The sequence below is a fragment of the Pan paniscus genome, chromosome 2 (genome assembly GCF_029289425.2).
Source record: "Pan paniscus chromosome 2, NHGRI_mPanPan1-v2.0_pri, whole genome shotgun sequence".
Classification (NCBI taxonomy): domain Eukaryota; kingdom Metazoa; phylum Chordata; class Mammalia; order Primates; family Hominidae; genus Pan; species Pan paniscus.
Window position 1 is genome coordinate 157,936,161 of NC_085926.1, and position 18,155 is coordinate 157,954,315.

Here is an 18,155-nt window from a genome sequence, read left to right on the forward strand (position 1 = left end):
TGTTAAATTCCATCTTTTTAATTCCCTAAACCAGGGGTCCCCGATCCCCGATCCCCAGGCCATGGAGTGGTACTGGTCTGTGGCCTGTTGGGCAGTAGGCCCCACAGCAGTAGGTGAGTGGCAGGTGAGCAAGTATTACCACCTGAGCTCCGCCTCCTGTCATTAGATTCTCATAGGAGTGTGAACCCTATTGTGAACTACACATGCAAGGGATCTAGGCTGCATGCTCCTTATAAGAATCTAAGTAATGCCTGATAATACGAGGTGGAACAGTTTCATCCCAAAACTATCTTTGCCCCCTGCCCCCCGGGTCTGTGGAAAAATTGTCTTCCACAAAACCAGCCCCTGCTGCCAAAAGGTTGCGGACCACTGCTGTAAATCATGTAAATCTTAGGTTTCATGACTTAGTTCATTTTGTACTGCTGTAACAGAATATCTGAGACTGGGCCATTTGTAAAGAACAGTGATTTATTTTTTTACTGCTCTGGAGGTTGGGAAGTCCAAGAACAAGGGGCCAACATCTGATGATGGCCTTTGTGCCCCATCATCATATGGCGGAAGGTGAGAGAGAGAGCAAGGGGGTGCTGAACGTGTCCCTTTATAAGGAATCCACTCCCATGATAACAGCATTAATCCATTCATGAGGGCAGAGTCCTCATTGCCTAATCACCTCGTAAAGGTCCCACATCTTTATACTGTTACAATGGCAATTAAACCTCAATGTGAGGCTGGGTTCAGTGGCTCACACCTCTAATCCCAGCACTTTGGGAGGCCGAGGTGGGTGGATCACCTGAGGTCGGGAGTTTGAGACCAGCCTAGCCAACATAGTGAAACCCCATCTCTATTAAAAATACAAAAATTAGCCAGGTGTGGTGACGAACATCTGTAATCCCAGCTACTCGGGAGGCTGAGGCAGGAGAATCTCTTGAACCCGGGAGGCAGAGCTTGCAGTGAGCCAAGATCGCACCACTGCACTCCAGCCTGGGCAACAGAGCGAGACTCCGTCTCAAAAAAAAAAAAAAAAAAAATTCAATGTTTGTTTGGGAGGGGGACACACCACATTCAAACCATAGCAATTCACCTGACACAATACAATTTAATGTTAAGGCTTTGATAATCCATTCCTCCTCAATAGAAAAAGGACCTAAAATACAAAATATTTTGAGTGACCCCTTTCCTCAGTTACTCCTCCCAACTGAATCCCAATCTTTATCCCTGCAAATGTGTTATCTCCTTCCCAGGTCCTCCTGCATGACAAACATTCTCGTTTTTCAAATTCTTGCCCTATTAGACATTCAATAAAATAGAAACCATCAGAAGCTAATCCCATCACCTATCTCCTTCTCTTGAGTGATTCCTCCACAATCTTGAATGGTCCACAAGTGCTTCACAGACATGGGTTTCTTTCAAGTGTCGAGTCTGGGGTCTCAGCAGCTTTGACAGTGAGGAGAGACGAACGGGGCTGTAGAGTTGCAACCACCCCTCACTTGGAATGGTGACTACTGGTTGTCTGGGCCCAGAGATCAGGAGGGACAAGCAGACTGTCTCTTCCATGGACTGGGTTTATACACAAGAACACGTGTGTTTCTTCTGTTCTAGAAATTAGCATGGGATAGGCTTCAAAAACATGACCGGCCACAGAAACAGCTTCATGGTTCATTCCATTCTTTATTACATGGTTAGTTTTTCACTTTTTTTAAGCCTGTGTCTGCAGTTTACAAGTTGTGTAGTATGCTTGCAACCAAATCATTCCAATGCTCCCCATTGGTCTCCTCTTCTGAAAAAGGAAGGTAATACTAGAATCTACGTCAAAGGATCAGAGAAAGGGTAAAATGGAACAACTCATGCAAAGGGCTAGCATTGCACCTGGCACATAGTAAGTGCACAATAAATGTAAGCACATTTTGAAATGTATTATTAGTCTTTGGGCTAAGCACCTGCACCGAATTTGTTACCTCCTCTTTGCTGCTATTTCCTCATTGATGAAATTCAGAAAACTGTGGGACCTAATTAACTGTGTTATTGTGAAGATTAAATGACACAATACAGTGCCAGCACCTAGTTATTACTCAACATAAATTTGTCACAGCTCTCACAAGACATCAGAACACCCGCTGATGTGCTGTCCCCCATGGCACTCAGCATATTAAGCGTGGTCGGCACAAGCGGCTGCCTGGTGTGAAGTATGAGGGCAAAAGGCAGGGTCTCTGCCTTCCAAGAACAAAGGGTGGAGAGCAAAGTAACTTTTTTTTTTTTTTTTGAGACGGAGTTTCACTTGTCACCCAGGCTAGAGTGCAGTGGCGCGATTCGGCTCACTGCAACCTCCACCATCCACGTTCAAGTGATTCTCCTGCCTCCGCCTCCTGAGTAGCTGGGATTACAGGTGTCCACCACCATACCTAGATAATTTTTGTATTTTTAGAGACAGGGTTTCACCATGCTGGCTAAGCTGGTCTCAAACTCCTAGCCTCAGGTGATCCACCCACCTTGGCCTCTCAAAGTGCTGGGATTACAGACATGAGCCACTGAGCCCGGCCAGGAGCAAAGTAACTTATCAAAACCAAGGACCATCCCCCTAAAAATACCCCCCAGTCAATTGGAGATTCGTTTGATTAACAAACTACTTTATTCAAAAGAAACTAAACCTTGAAAGTGTATCTCACACCTAAGAATGACTAAATCAGAGAATTAACATGAAAAATATTTAGTTGTCAGCTGCCCCATTAAAGGTCCAGGACTTTGGGAAGACAGAACAGTTCTAGGACATGGTCTGGCCAGACATCCAAAGGTGAGTATTGAAAAACTCAAGAGATGTAAAAGACCCTTAGACACCCAAAGGAGGATAAGAAACTACAGACAAAAAGAAAAGAACACCAGCTTTGTTGGGGGCCAGCACCCACAGCCATCATAAGTCCTCTTCTCTGTGTCACACTGGGCCATTCAGTTATTATCCTTATTTGAGGACTAAACATTTTGGGCTGGGCGCGGTGGCTCACACCTGTAATCCTAGCACTTTGGGAGGCCAAAGCGGGCGGATCACAAAGTCAAGAGATCAAGACTATCCTGGCCAACATAGTGAAACCCTGTCTCTACTAAAAATACAAAAATTAGTTGGGCATGGTGGTGTGTGCCTGTAGCCCCAGTTACTCAGGAGGCTGAGGCAGGAGAATTGCTTGAACCCAGGAGGCGGAGGTTGCAGTGAGCCGATATCGCACCATTGCACTCCAGCCTGGCAACAGAGCGAGATTCCATCTAAAAAAAAATTAAAAATTAAAAAATACTTTTGGTTCTGGCTAGCATAATTTGGCTTCCTAGTTTAAAGCAAACTGCATTACAATATGATAAGTAAGAAAAAAATCTGGCCACATTGTCCAAAAATTGAATTTTATGTACTTGAAATATTTTATTTAAAAAAGTGAAATAGGATGTGTATAAATGTTTTGAAATATACGTGGTGAGAACAGGCACAAAAACTTTAGTTATATTTATGTATCTTTCAATTTTACATTAAAAATATGAGTATGAATTAGATCTATGTAATATCAAAAATAGTATATTAATGGAATCTGTTTTAGACAAAAAAAAGTAGTAGCAACTGCTCAATTGTGCTTCCTAAATGCCAGGCATATTCCTAAGAGTTTACCACAAATAAACATAACCATCCTAATAACCCTTTTTATGGATGTGGAAAGTGAAGAAAATTATTGAAGTTGGCCAGGTGCGGTGACTCATGCCTGTAATCCCAGCATTTTGGAAGGCCGAGACGGAGGATTGCTTGAGCCCAGGAGTTCAAGACCAGCCTGGGCAACATGGCAAAATCCCCATCTCTACAAAAAATAAAAATAATAAATAATAAGATTATGTAAGCTCACATAATTAACATTTTAAGTGGCCTGGTCTCAGCCTGTGCCAGCAGCTATGCTCATGTTGAAGTCACTGTCTAAGTCAAGGGAATGCTTTCCCTACAACCATATAAATATCATCCCAATTATTTATGTATCTCCCTTCTCTCTCTTGCTAAACTGTGAGAACCTCAGATATAGGCAATGCAGTATTACCCACATATTTGTGTTCCCAGCCCCAGGAACTTAAAAATGATACAGACACAAAGGGACTCTTCATGAGCCCCCACAATTCTCATGTCTTTTCCTAATCTAGATAGAAATAAAGAAGTCTCAGCCAGGTGCGGTGGCTCATGCCTGTAATCCCAGCAATTTGGGGGGCTGAGGCGGGCGGATCACCTGAGGTCAGGAGTTCGAGACCAGCCTGGCCAACATGGTGAAACCCTGTCTCTACTAAAAATACAAAAATTAGCCGGGTGTGGTGGTGTGCGCCTGTAGTCCCAGCTACTCAGCAGGCTGAGGCAGGGAATTGCTTGAACCCAGGAGGCAGAGGTTGCAGTGAGCTGAGATCGTGCCACTGCACTCCAGCCTGGGTGACAGAGGAAGACTCCGTCTCAAAAAATAAATAAATAAAAATAAAATTTAAAAAAAAGTCTCTAGTCTTTGAAAGAAACTTATTCACAATTATAAAAATAGAGTTAAAAAAATCGAAAATGCATGTGCTTACTTAGTTCAAAATAATTATACATGTTCATAATGGGGAAAAATCCAAATTCATAAACCTTTTGATTTAGTTAACATAATTTAAATACCTGTGGTCTGAGTATATGTCTATGCTTCAGAAACAACGTGCCAATAAATATTCCACACCTAGGGGTGGGAAAGTGTTTTACTTCCCATTAGGTTGCAGATGTCTTAGAAACACACTCCTGCACCACAGCTTCAAGAAATCCAAATAATGACCTGATCTGCTGGTTTCCAAGCTACCCTGCCAGGAGCAAGTCAGAGGCCCTGCAGGGCTCCTCGGTAAGCCCTCGAAATCCCTCTCCCCTCAATGACCCCACCACAGCAGCTCCACTTTTGAATATTTTACCAGTGCGTGTTCCAGGTAAGATTTCCTTTCACAAAAGGTTTTCGTGGGTAAGGAAAAATGAAAACTGGCTGAATTACTCTAAGTCCCTCTCTCCAGTTGTTTTTATAATGGAACCACCTGTTGATTTCCAGGCTTGCTCGAAAAGAAAACACTGCTATAAATGCATAGAGCGTCTTCCCTTCTGAAAAGGAAACTTGCGCTAGAGGTTACAGAAAACAGCAAGAATGGGATTGCAAAGAATAAAAGTGGCTGACTAACTCTAGACTTCCTAACTGAGGACTTACATCAGGACTGGAACAAATTAGGTCTAAATCTACAGTGGGCTCCAGGGTGGAAATGGAGGTCTCACTTAAGAAGCAGGAGAAATCTCAAAACTCAGAGCCTAGAATTTAACCCCAGGGCCTCCGTGTTAGCATCAGCGGCTGCAGAGCCATGATCAGGACTTCTCAAATCCTGACATATAGACAGGGAGGCTGAGAACACCTGTCAACCAAAAACACATGATTCCAGCAGTGAATCCCTGGGATCAAGCTCTTCAGCAGGCAGTGTGCTGGTTCACCCTAAGAAGGACTTCCAGAAAACGGGTAGTGGCCTAGGCTGACTGCTGGAAACCAGATTCTCATGGGAACACATTAAAAATTCAGCAACTGCTGTGTTCTCTTTAGAGAATGGAGTGAAGCGTGCTTTCTCATGAAAAAGCAGCGGGAGGAAACTTTTCCCCTAAAGGAATACAGCAAAAGGACCAAATGAGAGTCATTATGTGCAGAAAAATCCTTTGTCAAGAGAAATGCACAAATGAGGAAGTATTAGGAATCTGCCTGGTTTTAAATAAAAACACACCTTCCCATCCTTGGAAGGGAGAAAACCATAATTATTCCTGTGGCAAAAGGGCTGTGGGGACAATGCAGGTTGTCCTGAACCTGTGTGAACACCTGGTGAATTGGTTTACCCTGGCTGGCACTCACTCAGCCTTGGCCCAGGCGCCAAAGAGCTGGGATCAAAACCAACTATTGCCAAAGAGCCAAAGGAATGACAACCAAGGAATAGGATGCTTTAAAACAGGACCTGTAAGTAAATAATACAAAGAAGAGCAGTGTCAAAAAGCAGACTTCCTTTTCTTCTCATCGTCCATGATTTATGAATTTATGGATCAAATAATGTAAAATATATCCAGAATATTAATCACCCACGACACTCATGATGCTGAAGTAGTGACAATATCTACACAGACCAAAAAAAAAAAAAAAAAAAAAAACCATTTCACCAATTAGCAGGAGCCAATGAGACTCATTATTTCCTGAGGCAAGTCTTTTTCAAGAAAAGAAGACAGCTTTCCCTTGGTTCTGTGAAAGCTATCTCTGAGTAGCATTCTTCCCCGTGAAAAGTAAATAATTCCACCGTGAAAGTCCAAGAAAAGTAGTGTTTGGCCAGTTGTACTTCTCCAGGGGATGAGGAGCTCACCTTTGAGCTTGCATCCCAAATTGCTAGGTGGGAGAGAATTGCATTTGTTTCTAATCTCTTGAGGCTTCAGCACCCCAAGACTACAGAGTAGAAAACCTCAGTGGTCCTCCAGGCAAAGTGGGCCCGGGGGTTCAGAACGCTCGCTCACCATGTCTGAAAAGCATGCAGACAGATCATAGTACTTTGACTTCTGATATAACCTTCTGGGGTGTTTACGTACTTTTTTTTTTTTTGAGACGGAGCCTCGCTCTGTCATCAGGCTGGAGTGTGGTGGCGTGATATCGGCTCACTGCAACTTCTGACTCCCTGGTTCAAGCGATTCTCCTGCCTCAGCCTCCTGAGTAGCTGGGGTTACAGGCACATGCCACCATGCCCAGCTAATTTTTGTATTTTTAGTAGAGACAGGGTTTCACCATGTTGGCCAGGATGGTCTTGATCTCCTGACCTCGTGGTCTGCCCACCTCGGCCTTCCAAAGTGCTGGGATTACAGGCATGAGCCACCGCGCCCGGCCAGGAATAAAAAAATCTAAATAGAATTTTAAATAAAAACTCTCTCTGAATTACTGAGGATTCTTAGAAAAAAAAACACTATATTCGTTGTAGTAACAACATATAATAATCAAAGTCTTGAATTGATTTGAGCTCAGTTATGACAATGTGCTACATCCATCCACACACATACAAAATGAGAAGTGCTTGAAAACCAAGACAAGGAACCCTGTGGTTTTCTGGATCAACACCAGGAACGATCCCCTCCAGCCCTCCCTGGGCTCTGCTTTCTCCCTTGCCCTCTTTGCTGGTTGAATATTGCTGGCGCCACCCAGTGGCCCCCATGACCCCTGCTTCAGTGCCACAGAAGGCCCAGAAGGCTCAATGCTACCAGCCCTGCCTTAAGTACCAGGGTGACATGACTGCTCCCTTACTGAGGCAGACCACCTGCCTGGATCTTGACATGCATGGTCTCCTTTCATTCTCACCACAGCCCAGGACATAGGAGGGTCTGAACCCACTTCACAGATGGGAACAGAGAGGCTTCAAGTTAGGTTGAGACTTTACTTACAGTCCCAAAGCTAGGGCAGCACTGGGGCTGGGCTTCCAACCCTTCCTCTGACTCAGCTGCACACACCATCCTTACTAAGAGGACAGCAGCCCCTTGCTTGCTTTTGCATTTGCATTAACTCTCTGAACCCAAGCTTATAAATAACCAAGCCACATGTTCTATAGCTATTCCCAAAGACACAGCTTGATTCCAGACAAATAACTAAGATAATTTTCTGCTCACCTTCCAACACATCTTGGACTTCAAGAGAGATGATGTCTTTCAAGCACTTACATAAATTCTGGGCTGTGGCAAGGCTCTGATCCTTTTCTTGCCACTTCTTCAGCACCCTAAACTTGCAGATGGTAACATCTTCTGCCCTCTTCCAGATATCATCAGTTTTGATAACTCCAACTCCAGATTGGCAGTGGCAGGTTTTGTTTTGTTTTGTTTTGTTTTGTTTGCAATGGCACAATCTCAGCTCACTACAACCTCCGCCTCCCGGGTTCAAGCGATTCTCCTGCCTCAACCTCCCAAATAGCTAGGATTACAGGCGCCTGCCACCATGCCCAGCTAATTTTTGTATTTTTAGTAGAGACAGGGTTTCGCCATATTGGCCAGGCTGGCCTCGAACTCCTGACCTCATGATCCGCCCGCCTTGGCCTTCCAAAATGCTGGGATTACAGGAGTGAGCCACCGCACCCAGCTGGCAGTGGCAGTTTTTATCTACTCTTTCCTCAAGTCGCCAGCAAGGGTAATCAAAAAACTGAGTAACTGTTAAGGGGGTTTCGTCTTTGCTTCATCTAAACACAGATGATGAATTCAGTAGTTCCTCTGAACATTTCAATCATTAATAGATACTTACAATGAAAATATACTCTCCTTATTAAAAAAGTATAGCATTAATTGTTACTTCTCTCACTTTTAAAATATATTTAAATGCTCCCCAATCACTGTTTTCCAACCAATTTTAAGGGCAAAATGGTACCATTTCATATAACATACCACTGTTAGAGTATAATGTTCATTCACAGTGATAGTTCCAATAATAAGACTGTTTTGAAGACAGCACAAATTAGGTTGGAATTTTGAAAAATTCAGACACCAAAAATAATTCAAGTGGCTTAAAAAGAGAAACATACAGCTTTGGTCTTACACACCTGTCTTTATCTAAATGTTAGTGGCACACCAAGACACTTAGTGACCTCAGTGACCACTAAGGAGAAAAGCAAGAGATCTGAGCTCTGATCTCCATTATGCCACTTCCTGGTTTTAGGGGGAAATGCACATTTCAAAAAAAAGCCTCATGGGATGGTAATATCTGTTTTATATCTGATTTGTAATGTCTGCTAATTTCTTAGAAAGTGTCATACACTTAGAAGGTGTGATTTTTGTGAAATATACATTTGGTCTTCCTTATCTTTTCCTGGCATAAAGCTCCTAAAATCCTTGGAATCTAATGAGTGTTTAGAGTGTATACGCTAATTATATAGCATAATTATATATTAGCATATAAAGGAGTGTATGCTAACTATATTACTAGATAGCATGTATAATATAGCATGTAATTATAGATATATATATTATATTATTATATAACATAATAACATATACTATATAATTAGCATATAATCCTTTATATGTTAATGAGGTGACTGGTAGCTGAGGGCCCCTGGATAGCTTCAGGTTGGGAGTGTGTCACAGTAAAAACCAAGGCTGGATTGGAAAGTTAGGATTTTCAGCTCCACCCCATAACCAGCAGATAGGGAGGAGGGCTGAAAATGGAGTCGATCACCAATGGCCAGTGATGTAATCAATCATGCCTACAAATTAAAGCTTCTATAAAACCAAAAGGACAGGGTTCAGAGAGGTTCCAGGTTTGCAAATACATCCACATGCTGGGAGTGTGTGCACCCTAACTCCACAGGGACAGGAGCTCCAGTACTGGGACCATTCCAGATAGCTCCCTGAGTATCTTTCCATCTGGCTGTTCATCTGCGTCCTTTATTATACCTCTAACTAATAAACCAGTAAATGTAAGTAAAGTGTTGCCCTGAGCTCTGTGAGCCACTGTAACAAATTAATTGAACCCCTGGGCAGGGTCTTGGGAGCCCCAATTTGTAGCCAGTGGATCAGAAGTTCTGGCAATTCAGTCTTATAACTGGCCTCTGAAGTGGGGGATAGTCTTGTGGGACTGAGCCCTTAACCTGTGGGATCTGACAGTATCTCTAGATAGCTACTGTAAGAATTTAGTTGAATTAGAGGACACCCAGCTGGTGTGCACTGCAGAATCTGCAGAAAAATTGCTTGCTTGCTTGCTTGGCATGTGAGGAGTAGCGTGTGGTAAGTGAGGGTAGGAAAAAACATTTTGGTTTGGTTTTTGCACTCTGTCTCCTATATCATGTAGGAGGGCATATATGTCTACCAATTCAAATCATTGGCCCCATAAAAAATATTAGCCCTCTCATTGAGCTAGTTTTCCTACTTTCACCTTTTTAAAGTGGTTGTGCTATAGTACAGTTGACTAGTGCAGAGTTTCAGTTAAGGATCCTCCAGGCATTTCAAATACTGGAGATAAAGCTAGAAAGAGGTGAGAAGTGACAGGAATCCTTCGCACTCTCCCCCTAGGACCCAACACCTAAGCTCATCTTCACCATCCACTTATTAATGTGCATTTAACATGTGTACTTGGACTCTTCCCTACTCCACTTTCCTCTCTGACAGCTTTCTTGATTGAAGAACGGGCTCCAAGGGATGGCCCTGCCATCTAGTGGTTTCCTGATACCTGGCAGATTACTCCTAGCTTTCTAAACCTCTGCCCCATAGAAGTTGCCCAGAGAGCCTATGAAAAAACCTAAGTTCTTAGGGCCATCTCAAAACCTGTATCAGACTCTAAACTCAACTTTTTAACAAGATCTCCAAGTGACTCTGTTAGGGTTGAGGCCTGACTTTTTTTTTTTTTTTAAAGCAGTACAGTGAAATACTGAATAAGAAACTACCAGGGAAGTGACTTGATATCTCACAGAACATTGCAAAAATATGCAAAGGAAGTCAATCTATTAGTTTGTTGATTTTGATAACACATTGTCATCTCCCAAAAGGTTGGAAGTCCTTCATCTTTCTAAGTTGGATGTGGCTCCAGGAAGACTAATCCAGCAGCATGGGCATTGGATGAATGTCAATGGGGGAGGCCAGGGAAAATGAGAATTCCATCAGAGGGAAGGAGCAGAAAAGGGGGATTAAACTCGGTTATTGTCGGTTACTGGCAGTCGCCACTTGTGCTGCTTTTTGAAATGGTTCAGCTCTAATCATATTGAACTCAGTCACCTGTCAAGGTGTAAGAATCATCAGTTAGAAAAAGTGGTATGAAATTTGAACTAACGAAATCAATTTGTGAGAACATGCAAAACTCTAGGGTCTTGGCAATCTCTCTAAATTTCAAATATGAGTTTGAGGCCGCGCGTGGTGGTTCACGCCTGTAATCCCAGCACTTTGGGAGGCAGAGGCGGGCAGATTACTTGAGGTCAGGAGTTTGAGACCAGGCTGGCCAACATCGCGAAACCCCGTCCCTACTAAAAATACAAAAAATTAGCCAGGCATGGTGGCAGGCACCTCTGTAATCCCAGCTACTTGGGAGGCTGAGGCAGGAGAATCGCTTAAACCCAGGAGGTGGAGGTTGCAGTGAGCTGAGATCACACCATTGCACTCTAGCCTGGGCAACAAGAGTGAAACTCTGTCTCAAAAAAAAAAAACCTATAATTACTGTAAATAAAACACTGCTATCACTGGTATATGGAGGCCGGGTGCAGTGACTCTCACCTGTAATCCCAGCACTTTGGGAGGCCGAGGCATGTGAATCATGAGGTCAGGAGATTGAGACCATCCTGGCTAACACAGTGAAACCCCGTCTCTACTAAAAATACAAAAAATTAGCCGGGCGTGGTAGCGGTGGCGCCTGTAGCCCCAGCTACTCGGGAGGTTGAGGCAGGAGAATGGTGTGAACCCGGGAGGCAGAGGTTGCAGTGAGCCGAGATCACCCCACTGCATTCCAGCCTGGGCAACAGAGCGAGACTCCATCTCAAAAAAAAAAAAAAAAAAAAGAAGAAAGTCATAAAAATAAACATTTTATTTTGACTACCAAGAAAGTAATTAGAAAGAATGAATAAGACCAACTATTTGATAGCACAACAGGGTAACTATAGTCAGTAATAACTTAATGGTACATGTTAAAATAACTTAAAGAGTGTAATTGGATTGTTTGTAACTCAATGGATAAACGCTTGAGGGGATGGATACCCCATTCTCCATGAAGTGGTTATTTCACATTGCATTTCTGTATCATAATATCTCACATATCCCATAAATATATACACCTACTATGTACCAAAACAATTTTTTCTTTCTTTTTTTTATTTTTTTGGAGGCGTAGTCTTGCTCTGTCTTCAGGCTGGAGTGCAGTGGCGCAATCTCGGCTCACTGCCACCTCCGCCTCTCAGGTTCAAACGATTCTCCTGCCTCAGCCTCCCAAGTAGCTGAGACTACAGGCACATGCCACCATGCCCAGCTAATTTTTCTATTATTAGTAGAGACAGGTTTTCACCATGTTGGCCAGGATGGTCTCGATCTCTTGACCTCGTGATCCACTCGCCTCGGCCTCCCAAAGTGCTGGGATAACAGGCGTGAGACTCCTGGCCACAAAATTAAATATTAAAAAAACACATTTTGGCTGGGCACAGTAGCTCACACCCGTAATCCCAGCACTTTGGGAGGCCAAGGCGGGCGGATCACCTGAAGTCAGGAGTTCGAGACGAGCCTAACCAACATGGAGAAACCCCATCTCTACTAAAAGTACAAAAAATTATCTGGGCGTGGTGGCTCATGCCTGTAATCCCAGCTACTCAGGAGGCTGAGGTAGAATAGCATGAACCCAGGAGGCAGAGGTTGCATGAGCCAAGATAGCGCCATTGCACTCCAGCCTGGGCAATAAGAGTGAAACTCCATCTCAAAAAAAAAAACAAAAAACACTTTTTATTTTAAATGTATTCATAGATGTATTCATAGAAATTCCAGCAAAAGAATAGTCTCCTACAATATCACTCAGCACGTTGGAAAACACAGTACTGCAGAAGTTCCCTCTGGACACTTACTTTATTGTGATGCAACACCACGTTCCTTGTTTGAAATTTAGCCCCCTTCTGACAGGTGTCTGCATCTCAGGCAGCGTTTCCACAGCGCCCTTTAGTGAAGATGCCTTAATAGTGATGCATAGTCTCAATTAGCTATTGCCTTAGGCCTGAAAAAAAGAGCAGAGACCAGAAGCATCTTACAATGCAAAATATTATTAAAATAGATTCTAAACAAGTAAACCAGAGGTATTATAAAGTAGCTTTTTAAACAGCCAAGAAACTCAGTGTAGAAGAACATCTGTTTTTCTGGGTGCTACCAGTTAAATATCCCTATTACTGCGGCATCTGCAGTGATGAAAAAGTCACACCTTTCAGGTTCATTTATTTGAACATAGCAATGAATACCACAAAAAACAACCCAATTCCTGACATAGACAGTTCAAACTACCTCTTTATGCAGCTGTAATTTTAGCTTTGAATAAACTTGCCTGTTTTAAACTGGCTAATTGAATGGGATAGTATCTAGAGTAAAATTCAGCCACATCCATAGGAGAGGCTTATGCTTAAACTGAGACTGAGAATTCCGAACATGACTGAGTTCCAAAACAGTTTCCTTTTGAGAGACAAAGACATGACAGGAGACAGACTTCAATGGATGACCTGTGCACAGCACTCATTCTGTGCCAGCATTGGTTGTTACCAAATCATCTGTCCACATATAACTTGATGGATATAATAGAAACAAGTTGAAAAATGATTCAAAAGTTATTTAAGTGATAAGTAGGTGTACAGAAAACAGATCCATGATATCCCAATGTCATTACGTTTATGGAGCAAAATAAAAATTCTACATGACAGAAGAAATAGAATTTCTTGTCGGCAACATATAGTTTTTTAAGAGAGAGAAGAAATAAAAGAGTTGGTTAAAACTCCTTTAATGTCCAACTACTAAACTCATCTGTGTGCTTGCTTGCTTGCTTCTTTTTTTTTTTTGAGACAGAGTCTCACTCTGTCATTCAGGCTGGAGTGCACTGGCACCATCATGACTCACTGCAGCCATCATGGCTCACAGCAGCCTTAACCTCCCAGGCTCAAGCTATCCTCCCACCTCAGCCTCCCAAGTAGCTGAGACCACAGGAATGCACCACCATGCCTGGCTAATTTTTAAAAATTTTTATAGAAATGGGGTCTCGGCCAGGCGCAGTGGCTCACGCCTATAATCCCAGCACGTTGGGAGGCCGAGGCAGGCGCATCACGAGGTCAGGAGGTCCAGACCAGCCTAACCAACATGGTGAAACCCTGTCTCTACTAAAAATACAAAAAAATTTAAAAAATTAGCAGGGGGTGGTGGTGCGTGCCTGTAATCCCAGCTACTTAGGAGGCTGAAGCAGGAGAGTGGCTTGAACCCGGGAGGCGGAGGTTGCAGTGAGATGAGATTGCACCATTGCACTCCAGCCTGGGTGACAGAGCAAGACTCCATCTCAAAAAAAAAAAAGAACTGGGGTCTCCCTTTGTTGCCCAGGCTGGTGTCAAACTCCTGGCACCGAGGATCCACCTGCTTCTGCTTCCAAAAGCATTGGGATTACAGACATGAGCCACGATGCCCGGCCTGTGTGCTTTTCAGAATATCATAGTCAACACTGAATTGTGTATGATACTGAGAAAGAGGTGAAGTATCATAACTGAAAATGCAAATGATGCAGAAATAACATCTACTGCAAACTTGTATCAATGGCAGGAGAAACTTCAGTGCCATTTGTAGATGATGACACTATGGCCCTGAGCTCCCACATGGAGCCAGTGAATTTCAGTGGTCTCACTTCCATCCCATTGCTACTTTCCCTCTTTAGGTTCGAAAATGTGTTTATTATACATGTATCTGTTATTCTAAAAAAATTCCTTCAAATAGAATAAGAAATCAAACTCAAAACAGCTGCAGGAGGTGGAGGCATAGCTGGTGTTTCTCTCCATCTCCCTTCTCCCAGAGGAGGACCTCATGACCTGTAGCTCTCTCCAGCTTCTCCCAGGAGAGAGGAGGATATTAAAGGAGTGGTTGCAAGAGGCCTTCCCAGCACCAACATTAAACAAGGGAAATGCAGTCCCATGCCAAGGCTGTAATCATACACAGCAGGAGCAACCTGGTGAAGACAGAGTAGGCAGGGTCTGGCAAAGTAGCTAGGCCATCAGGCAGAGTGCAGACCCACACCCAGGATACAGAAGAGACCCTGTCACAAGACCCCACATTCACATTAAGACAGCTAAGATGCAGACTTCTGCTGCCTTTGAACCAAACCAAACCAAACCAAACCAAACCCACTCCCAGCTGAGCACACCCACTATTAGAAGCATCCCCACACTCACTGTGAGCCCCACTGACCTCCAGGGATTTGGGCTGTGGGTGTCTGTGGAACCCGAGTGGAACCTCTGCTCCAGCAGCTGGGGCTTTCTTTCACTTAATCAAATCTTTAAATGTTATAGAGATGAGACAATTATTATATTTGCTTTCTCACCCTTCTCTACCCTCAGTTCCACTCACCCCACCCTGAAAACTAGTTTTTATTCAAGATAAAACTTACATTCTTTGTTTTCTATCCATACCATTTCTTCAGAATCCATTTTGGTCAAAAATAATTTAAACTCCACTGATTGCACCAGATACATTTCAATATAACTTCCCAATTTTAAAACTTTACTATCAACAAATTCAATTTTCTTTAGAAAAGGAGATTCTTAAAATTTTACTTAGACTGGGCACAGTGGCTCATACCTATAATCCAAGGGGATTTAGGAGGCTAAAACAAGTAAATTCCTTGAGCCCAGGAGTTTGAGACCAGCCTGGGCAAAATAGTGAGACTCCATGTCTAAAATAAAAAATTTCTTTTTAGTTAGACAAGCAAGGTGGCACATTCCTGTGGTCCCAGCTACTCAGGAGGCTGAGATTAGAAGGATCGTTTGGGAAGCTGAGGCTGTAGTAAGCCATGATCACAGTATTGCACTTCAACCTAGGTGACAGAGCAAAACTCTATCTTGAAAAAAAAAGTGTATTAATTAATAAAATACCATATCAATATACGAAATAATGACAATTTAGAAGGGTTAGTGATTGCTTGGGTGGTAACTGAAACTGACCTTGGAAATCTCACTCTCAAGTCACACACGTGCTTTTCTTTTGCTTTCAGTTCCTCCTTACTCCACCCTGGTTTTCTACCTCATTGAGGCTTCCAGTCCCTAAACTCTATTTTTCTAAAGACTTATTTTTCAACTCTCTCTCAGTTTCAGTCTTTCATGTTATCAAACTGCAACACACGCTTATCACCCACTGACCATGGTTTCATTGGAGCTTTCCAACCTCCTTATCATTTTTGCTAGCTTGAATCATTCTCCAACCCAGAACTGGAGAACATTTACAGAACTAAGCTAATAGTTTAGTTGTCTCCCCTCATTGAATACCACCTTCCTCCCAGAAAGCCCTCTTATCACTATATTATGGACAGAGAACCTCAGAGGAGCTACTCCATTTGCCCAAGTCCTCCTCTAGGAAGGGGTAGAACTGGAATTTGAACCCCACTACATGCACTGGCCCTTGCCTCCCACCTCCTCGGCTCCTGTCCAGGTTCAACAGCAAGTCTGGAGGAAATACAGGAACAAAGCAATTAACTGCACTGGGCATTGCCATCGCCACCTGATTGCCTTAACCTGGCTCCTCTCTCTTTCCATTCCTAGTCCTAGAAACTTTTAAAGGATCCTCTGAGTGTCTGACAATCACCAGGGCCCATAGAGCTCAGAAAATGCCCTCCCATGACTCCACTTCTGCAAATCCTCCAAAGCTGCTTCTTTGGAATAAGCTACAAGGTTAACAAACAATTGTTTTTTCAGAAATAGGATTATAAAATGTGAGAACACAATGCACTATTTTGAAACATTGAAAATACCGTATCTGGCCCGGCACGGTGGCTCACTCTTGTAATCCCAGCACTTTGGGAGGCTGAGGCAGGTGGATCACTTGAGGTCAGGAGTTCGAGAACAGCCTGGTCAATATGGTGAAACCCCGTCTCTACTAAAAATACAAAAATTAGCCGGGCGTGGTGGCGTGCACTTGTAGTCCCAACTACTCGGGAGGCTGAGACAGGAGAATTGCTTGAACCCAGGAGGCAGAAGTTGCAGTGAGTGAAGATCATGCCATTGCACTCCAGCCTGGGCATTGCAGCAAAACGCTGTCAAAAAAAAAAAAAAAAAAAAGGAGAGAGAGAGAAAAGAGAAAGAGAGAGAGAAAGAAAGAAAGAAAGAGAAAGAGAAAGAAGGAAAGAAAGAAAGGAAGGAAGGAAGGAAGAAAGGAAGGAAGGAAGGAAGGAAGGAAGGAAGAGAGAAAGAGAAAGAAAGAAAGAAAATACCATATCTAAGGGATATACATCTCTGCTGCTAATTCAAGTTGGTTTTTAGAATATGTGTTTCTGGGCCAGGCGTGGTGGCTTACATCTGTAATCCCAGCATTTTGGGAGGCTAAAGCTGGCAGATCACTTGAGGTCAGGAGTTCGAGACCAGCCTGGCCAACACAGTGAAACCCCATCTCTACTAAACATACAAAAATAAGCCAGGCATGGTGGTACACACCTGTAATCCCAGCTACTTGGGATGCTGAGGCAGGAGAATCACTTGAACCAGGAGGCGGAGGTTGCAGTAAGCCAAGGTCGTGCCACTGCACTCCAGCCTAGGCCACAGAGCAACACTCTGTCTCAAAAAAAAAAAAAAGAAAGAAAAGAAAAGAAAAAGAATATGTATTTCTAGGGTAATTACAGTTTCTGGTTCACTCATCACTCTGTATTTATTTCCATTCTACAATAAATTCTGGTAAACAAGAGGCTTCTCCATTGTCATTAATTTCTCAGGGGATATCTTAGAAATATCCTACAAGTAGAAACAGACTTTGGTTTTGAAATTTGTCAGGAATAACTGTCAGAACTGTAAGAGTCCAAGCAGTGCATGTGGCACCTTACAATTATCTTCATATTCTTCTAGAAAACCACAGCAATTAAATAACTTTCACAGAGTCCAAAGAGACATGCCACAGAGGTCAAGGCACCTGTCATCTGACTTCAGGCTCCTGGATCTCCAAACCTCTTCCTGCGCAAACTCCATAGCCAAAAGAACACAGGTATCCCATGCGGCACCAGCAGCCTTCTTCTAAAAGATTTCAGAAAATTAAATAAGCACTAGCATCATACCTGTAGGCTAACTACATGCCCTTCATGCAAATACAATCTAACTTTATTTTTTTGAGGCAGCATCTCCATCTGTCACCTTGGCTGGAGTGATGTGGCTCACTGCAGCCTCAGCTTCCTGGGCTCAAGCTATCCTCTCTCTTCAGCTTACCAAATTGTTGGGACTACAGGTGCACATCACCACATCCAGATAATTTTTAATTTTTTGTAGAGACAGGGTCTTGCTAATTGCCCAGGCTGGTCTTGAACTCCTGGGCTCAAGCAATCCTCCCACCTTGGCCTCCCAAATTTCTCGGATTACAGGCATAAGCCACTCACTCAAACCACAATCTAACTTTTTTGCTCTACAGGCTTCCATTCTACTCAGTTACTTTC

General features: G+C 43.2%; 1 long non-coding RNA gene across 5 annotated transcripts in view; it reads right to left on the minus strand.

Moving 5' to 3' along the window:
* The window catches only part of LOC117979808 (uncharacterized), a 140,629-nt gene that overhangs the window by 95,277 nt on the left and 27,197 nt on the right, over nt 1–18,155 (minus strand). For all 5 annotated transcript variants that reach the window (XR_010111684.1, XR_004670807.3, XR_010111683.1 and 2 more), the window contains exons 2-3: nt 12,583–12,728; nt 1,334–1,595 (exon numbers count right to left, since the gene is read on the minus strand). This is a non-coding gene — a long non-coding RNA (uncharacterized LOC117979808). The remainder of the gene's footprint in view (nt 1–1,333; nt 1,596–12,582; nt 12,729–18,155) is intronic.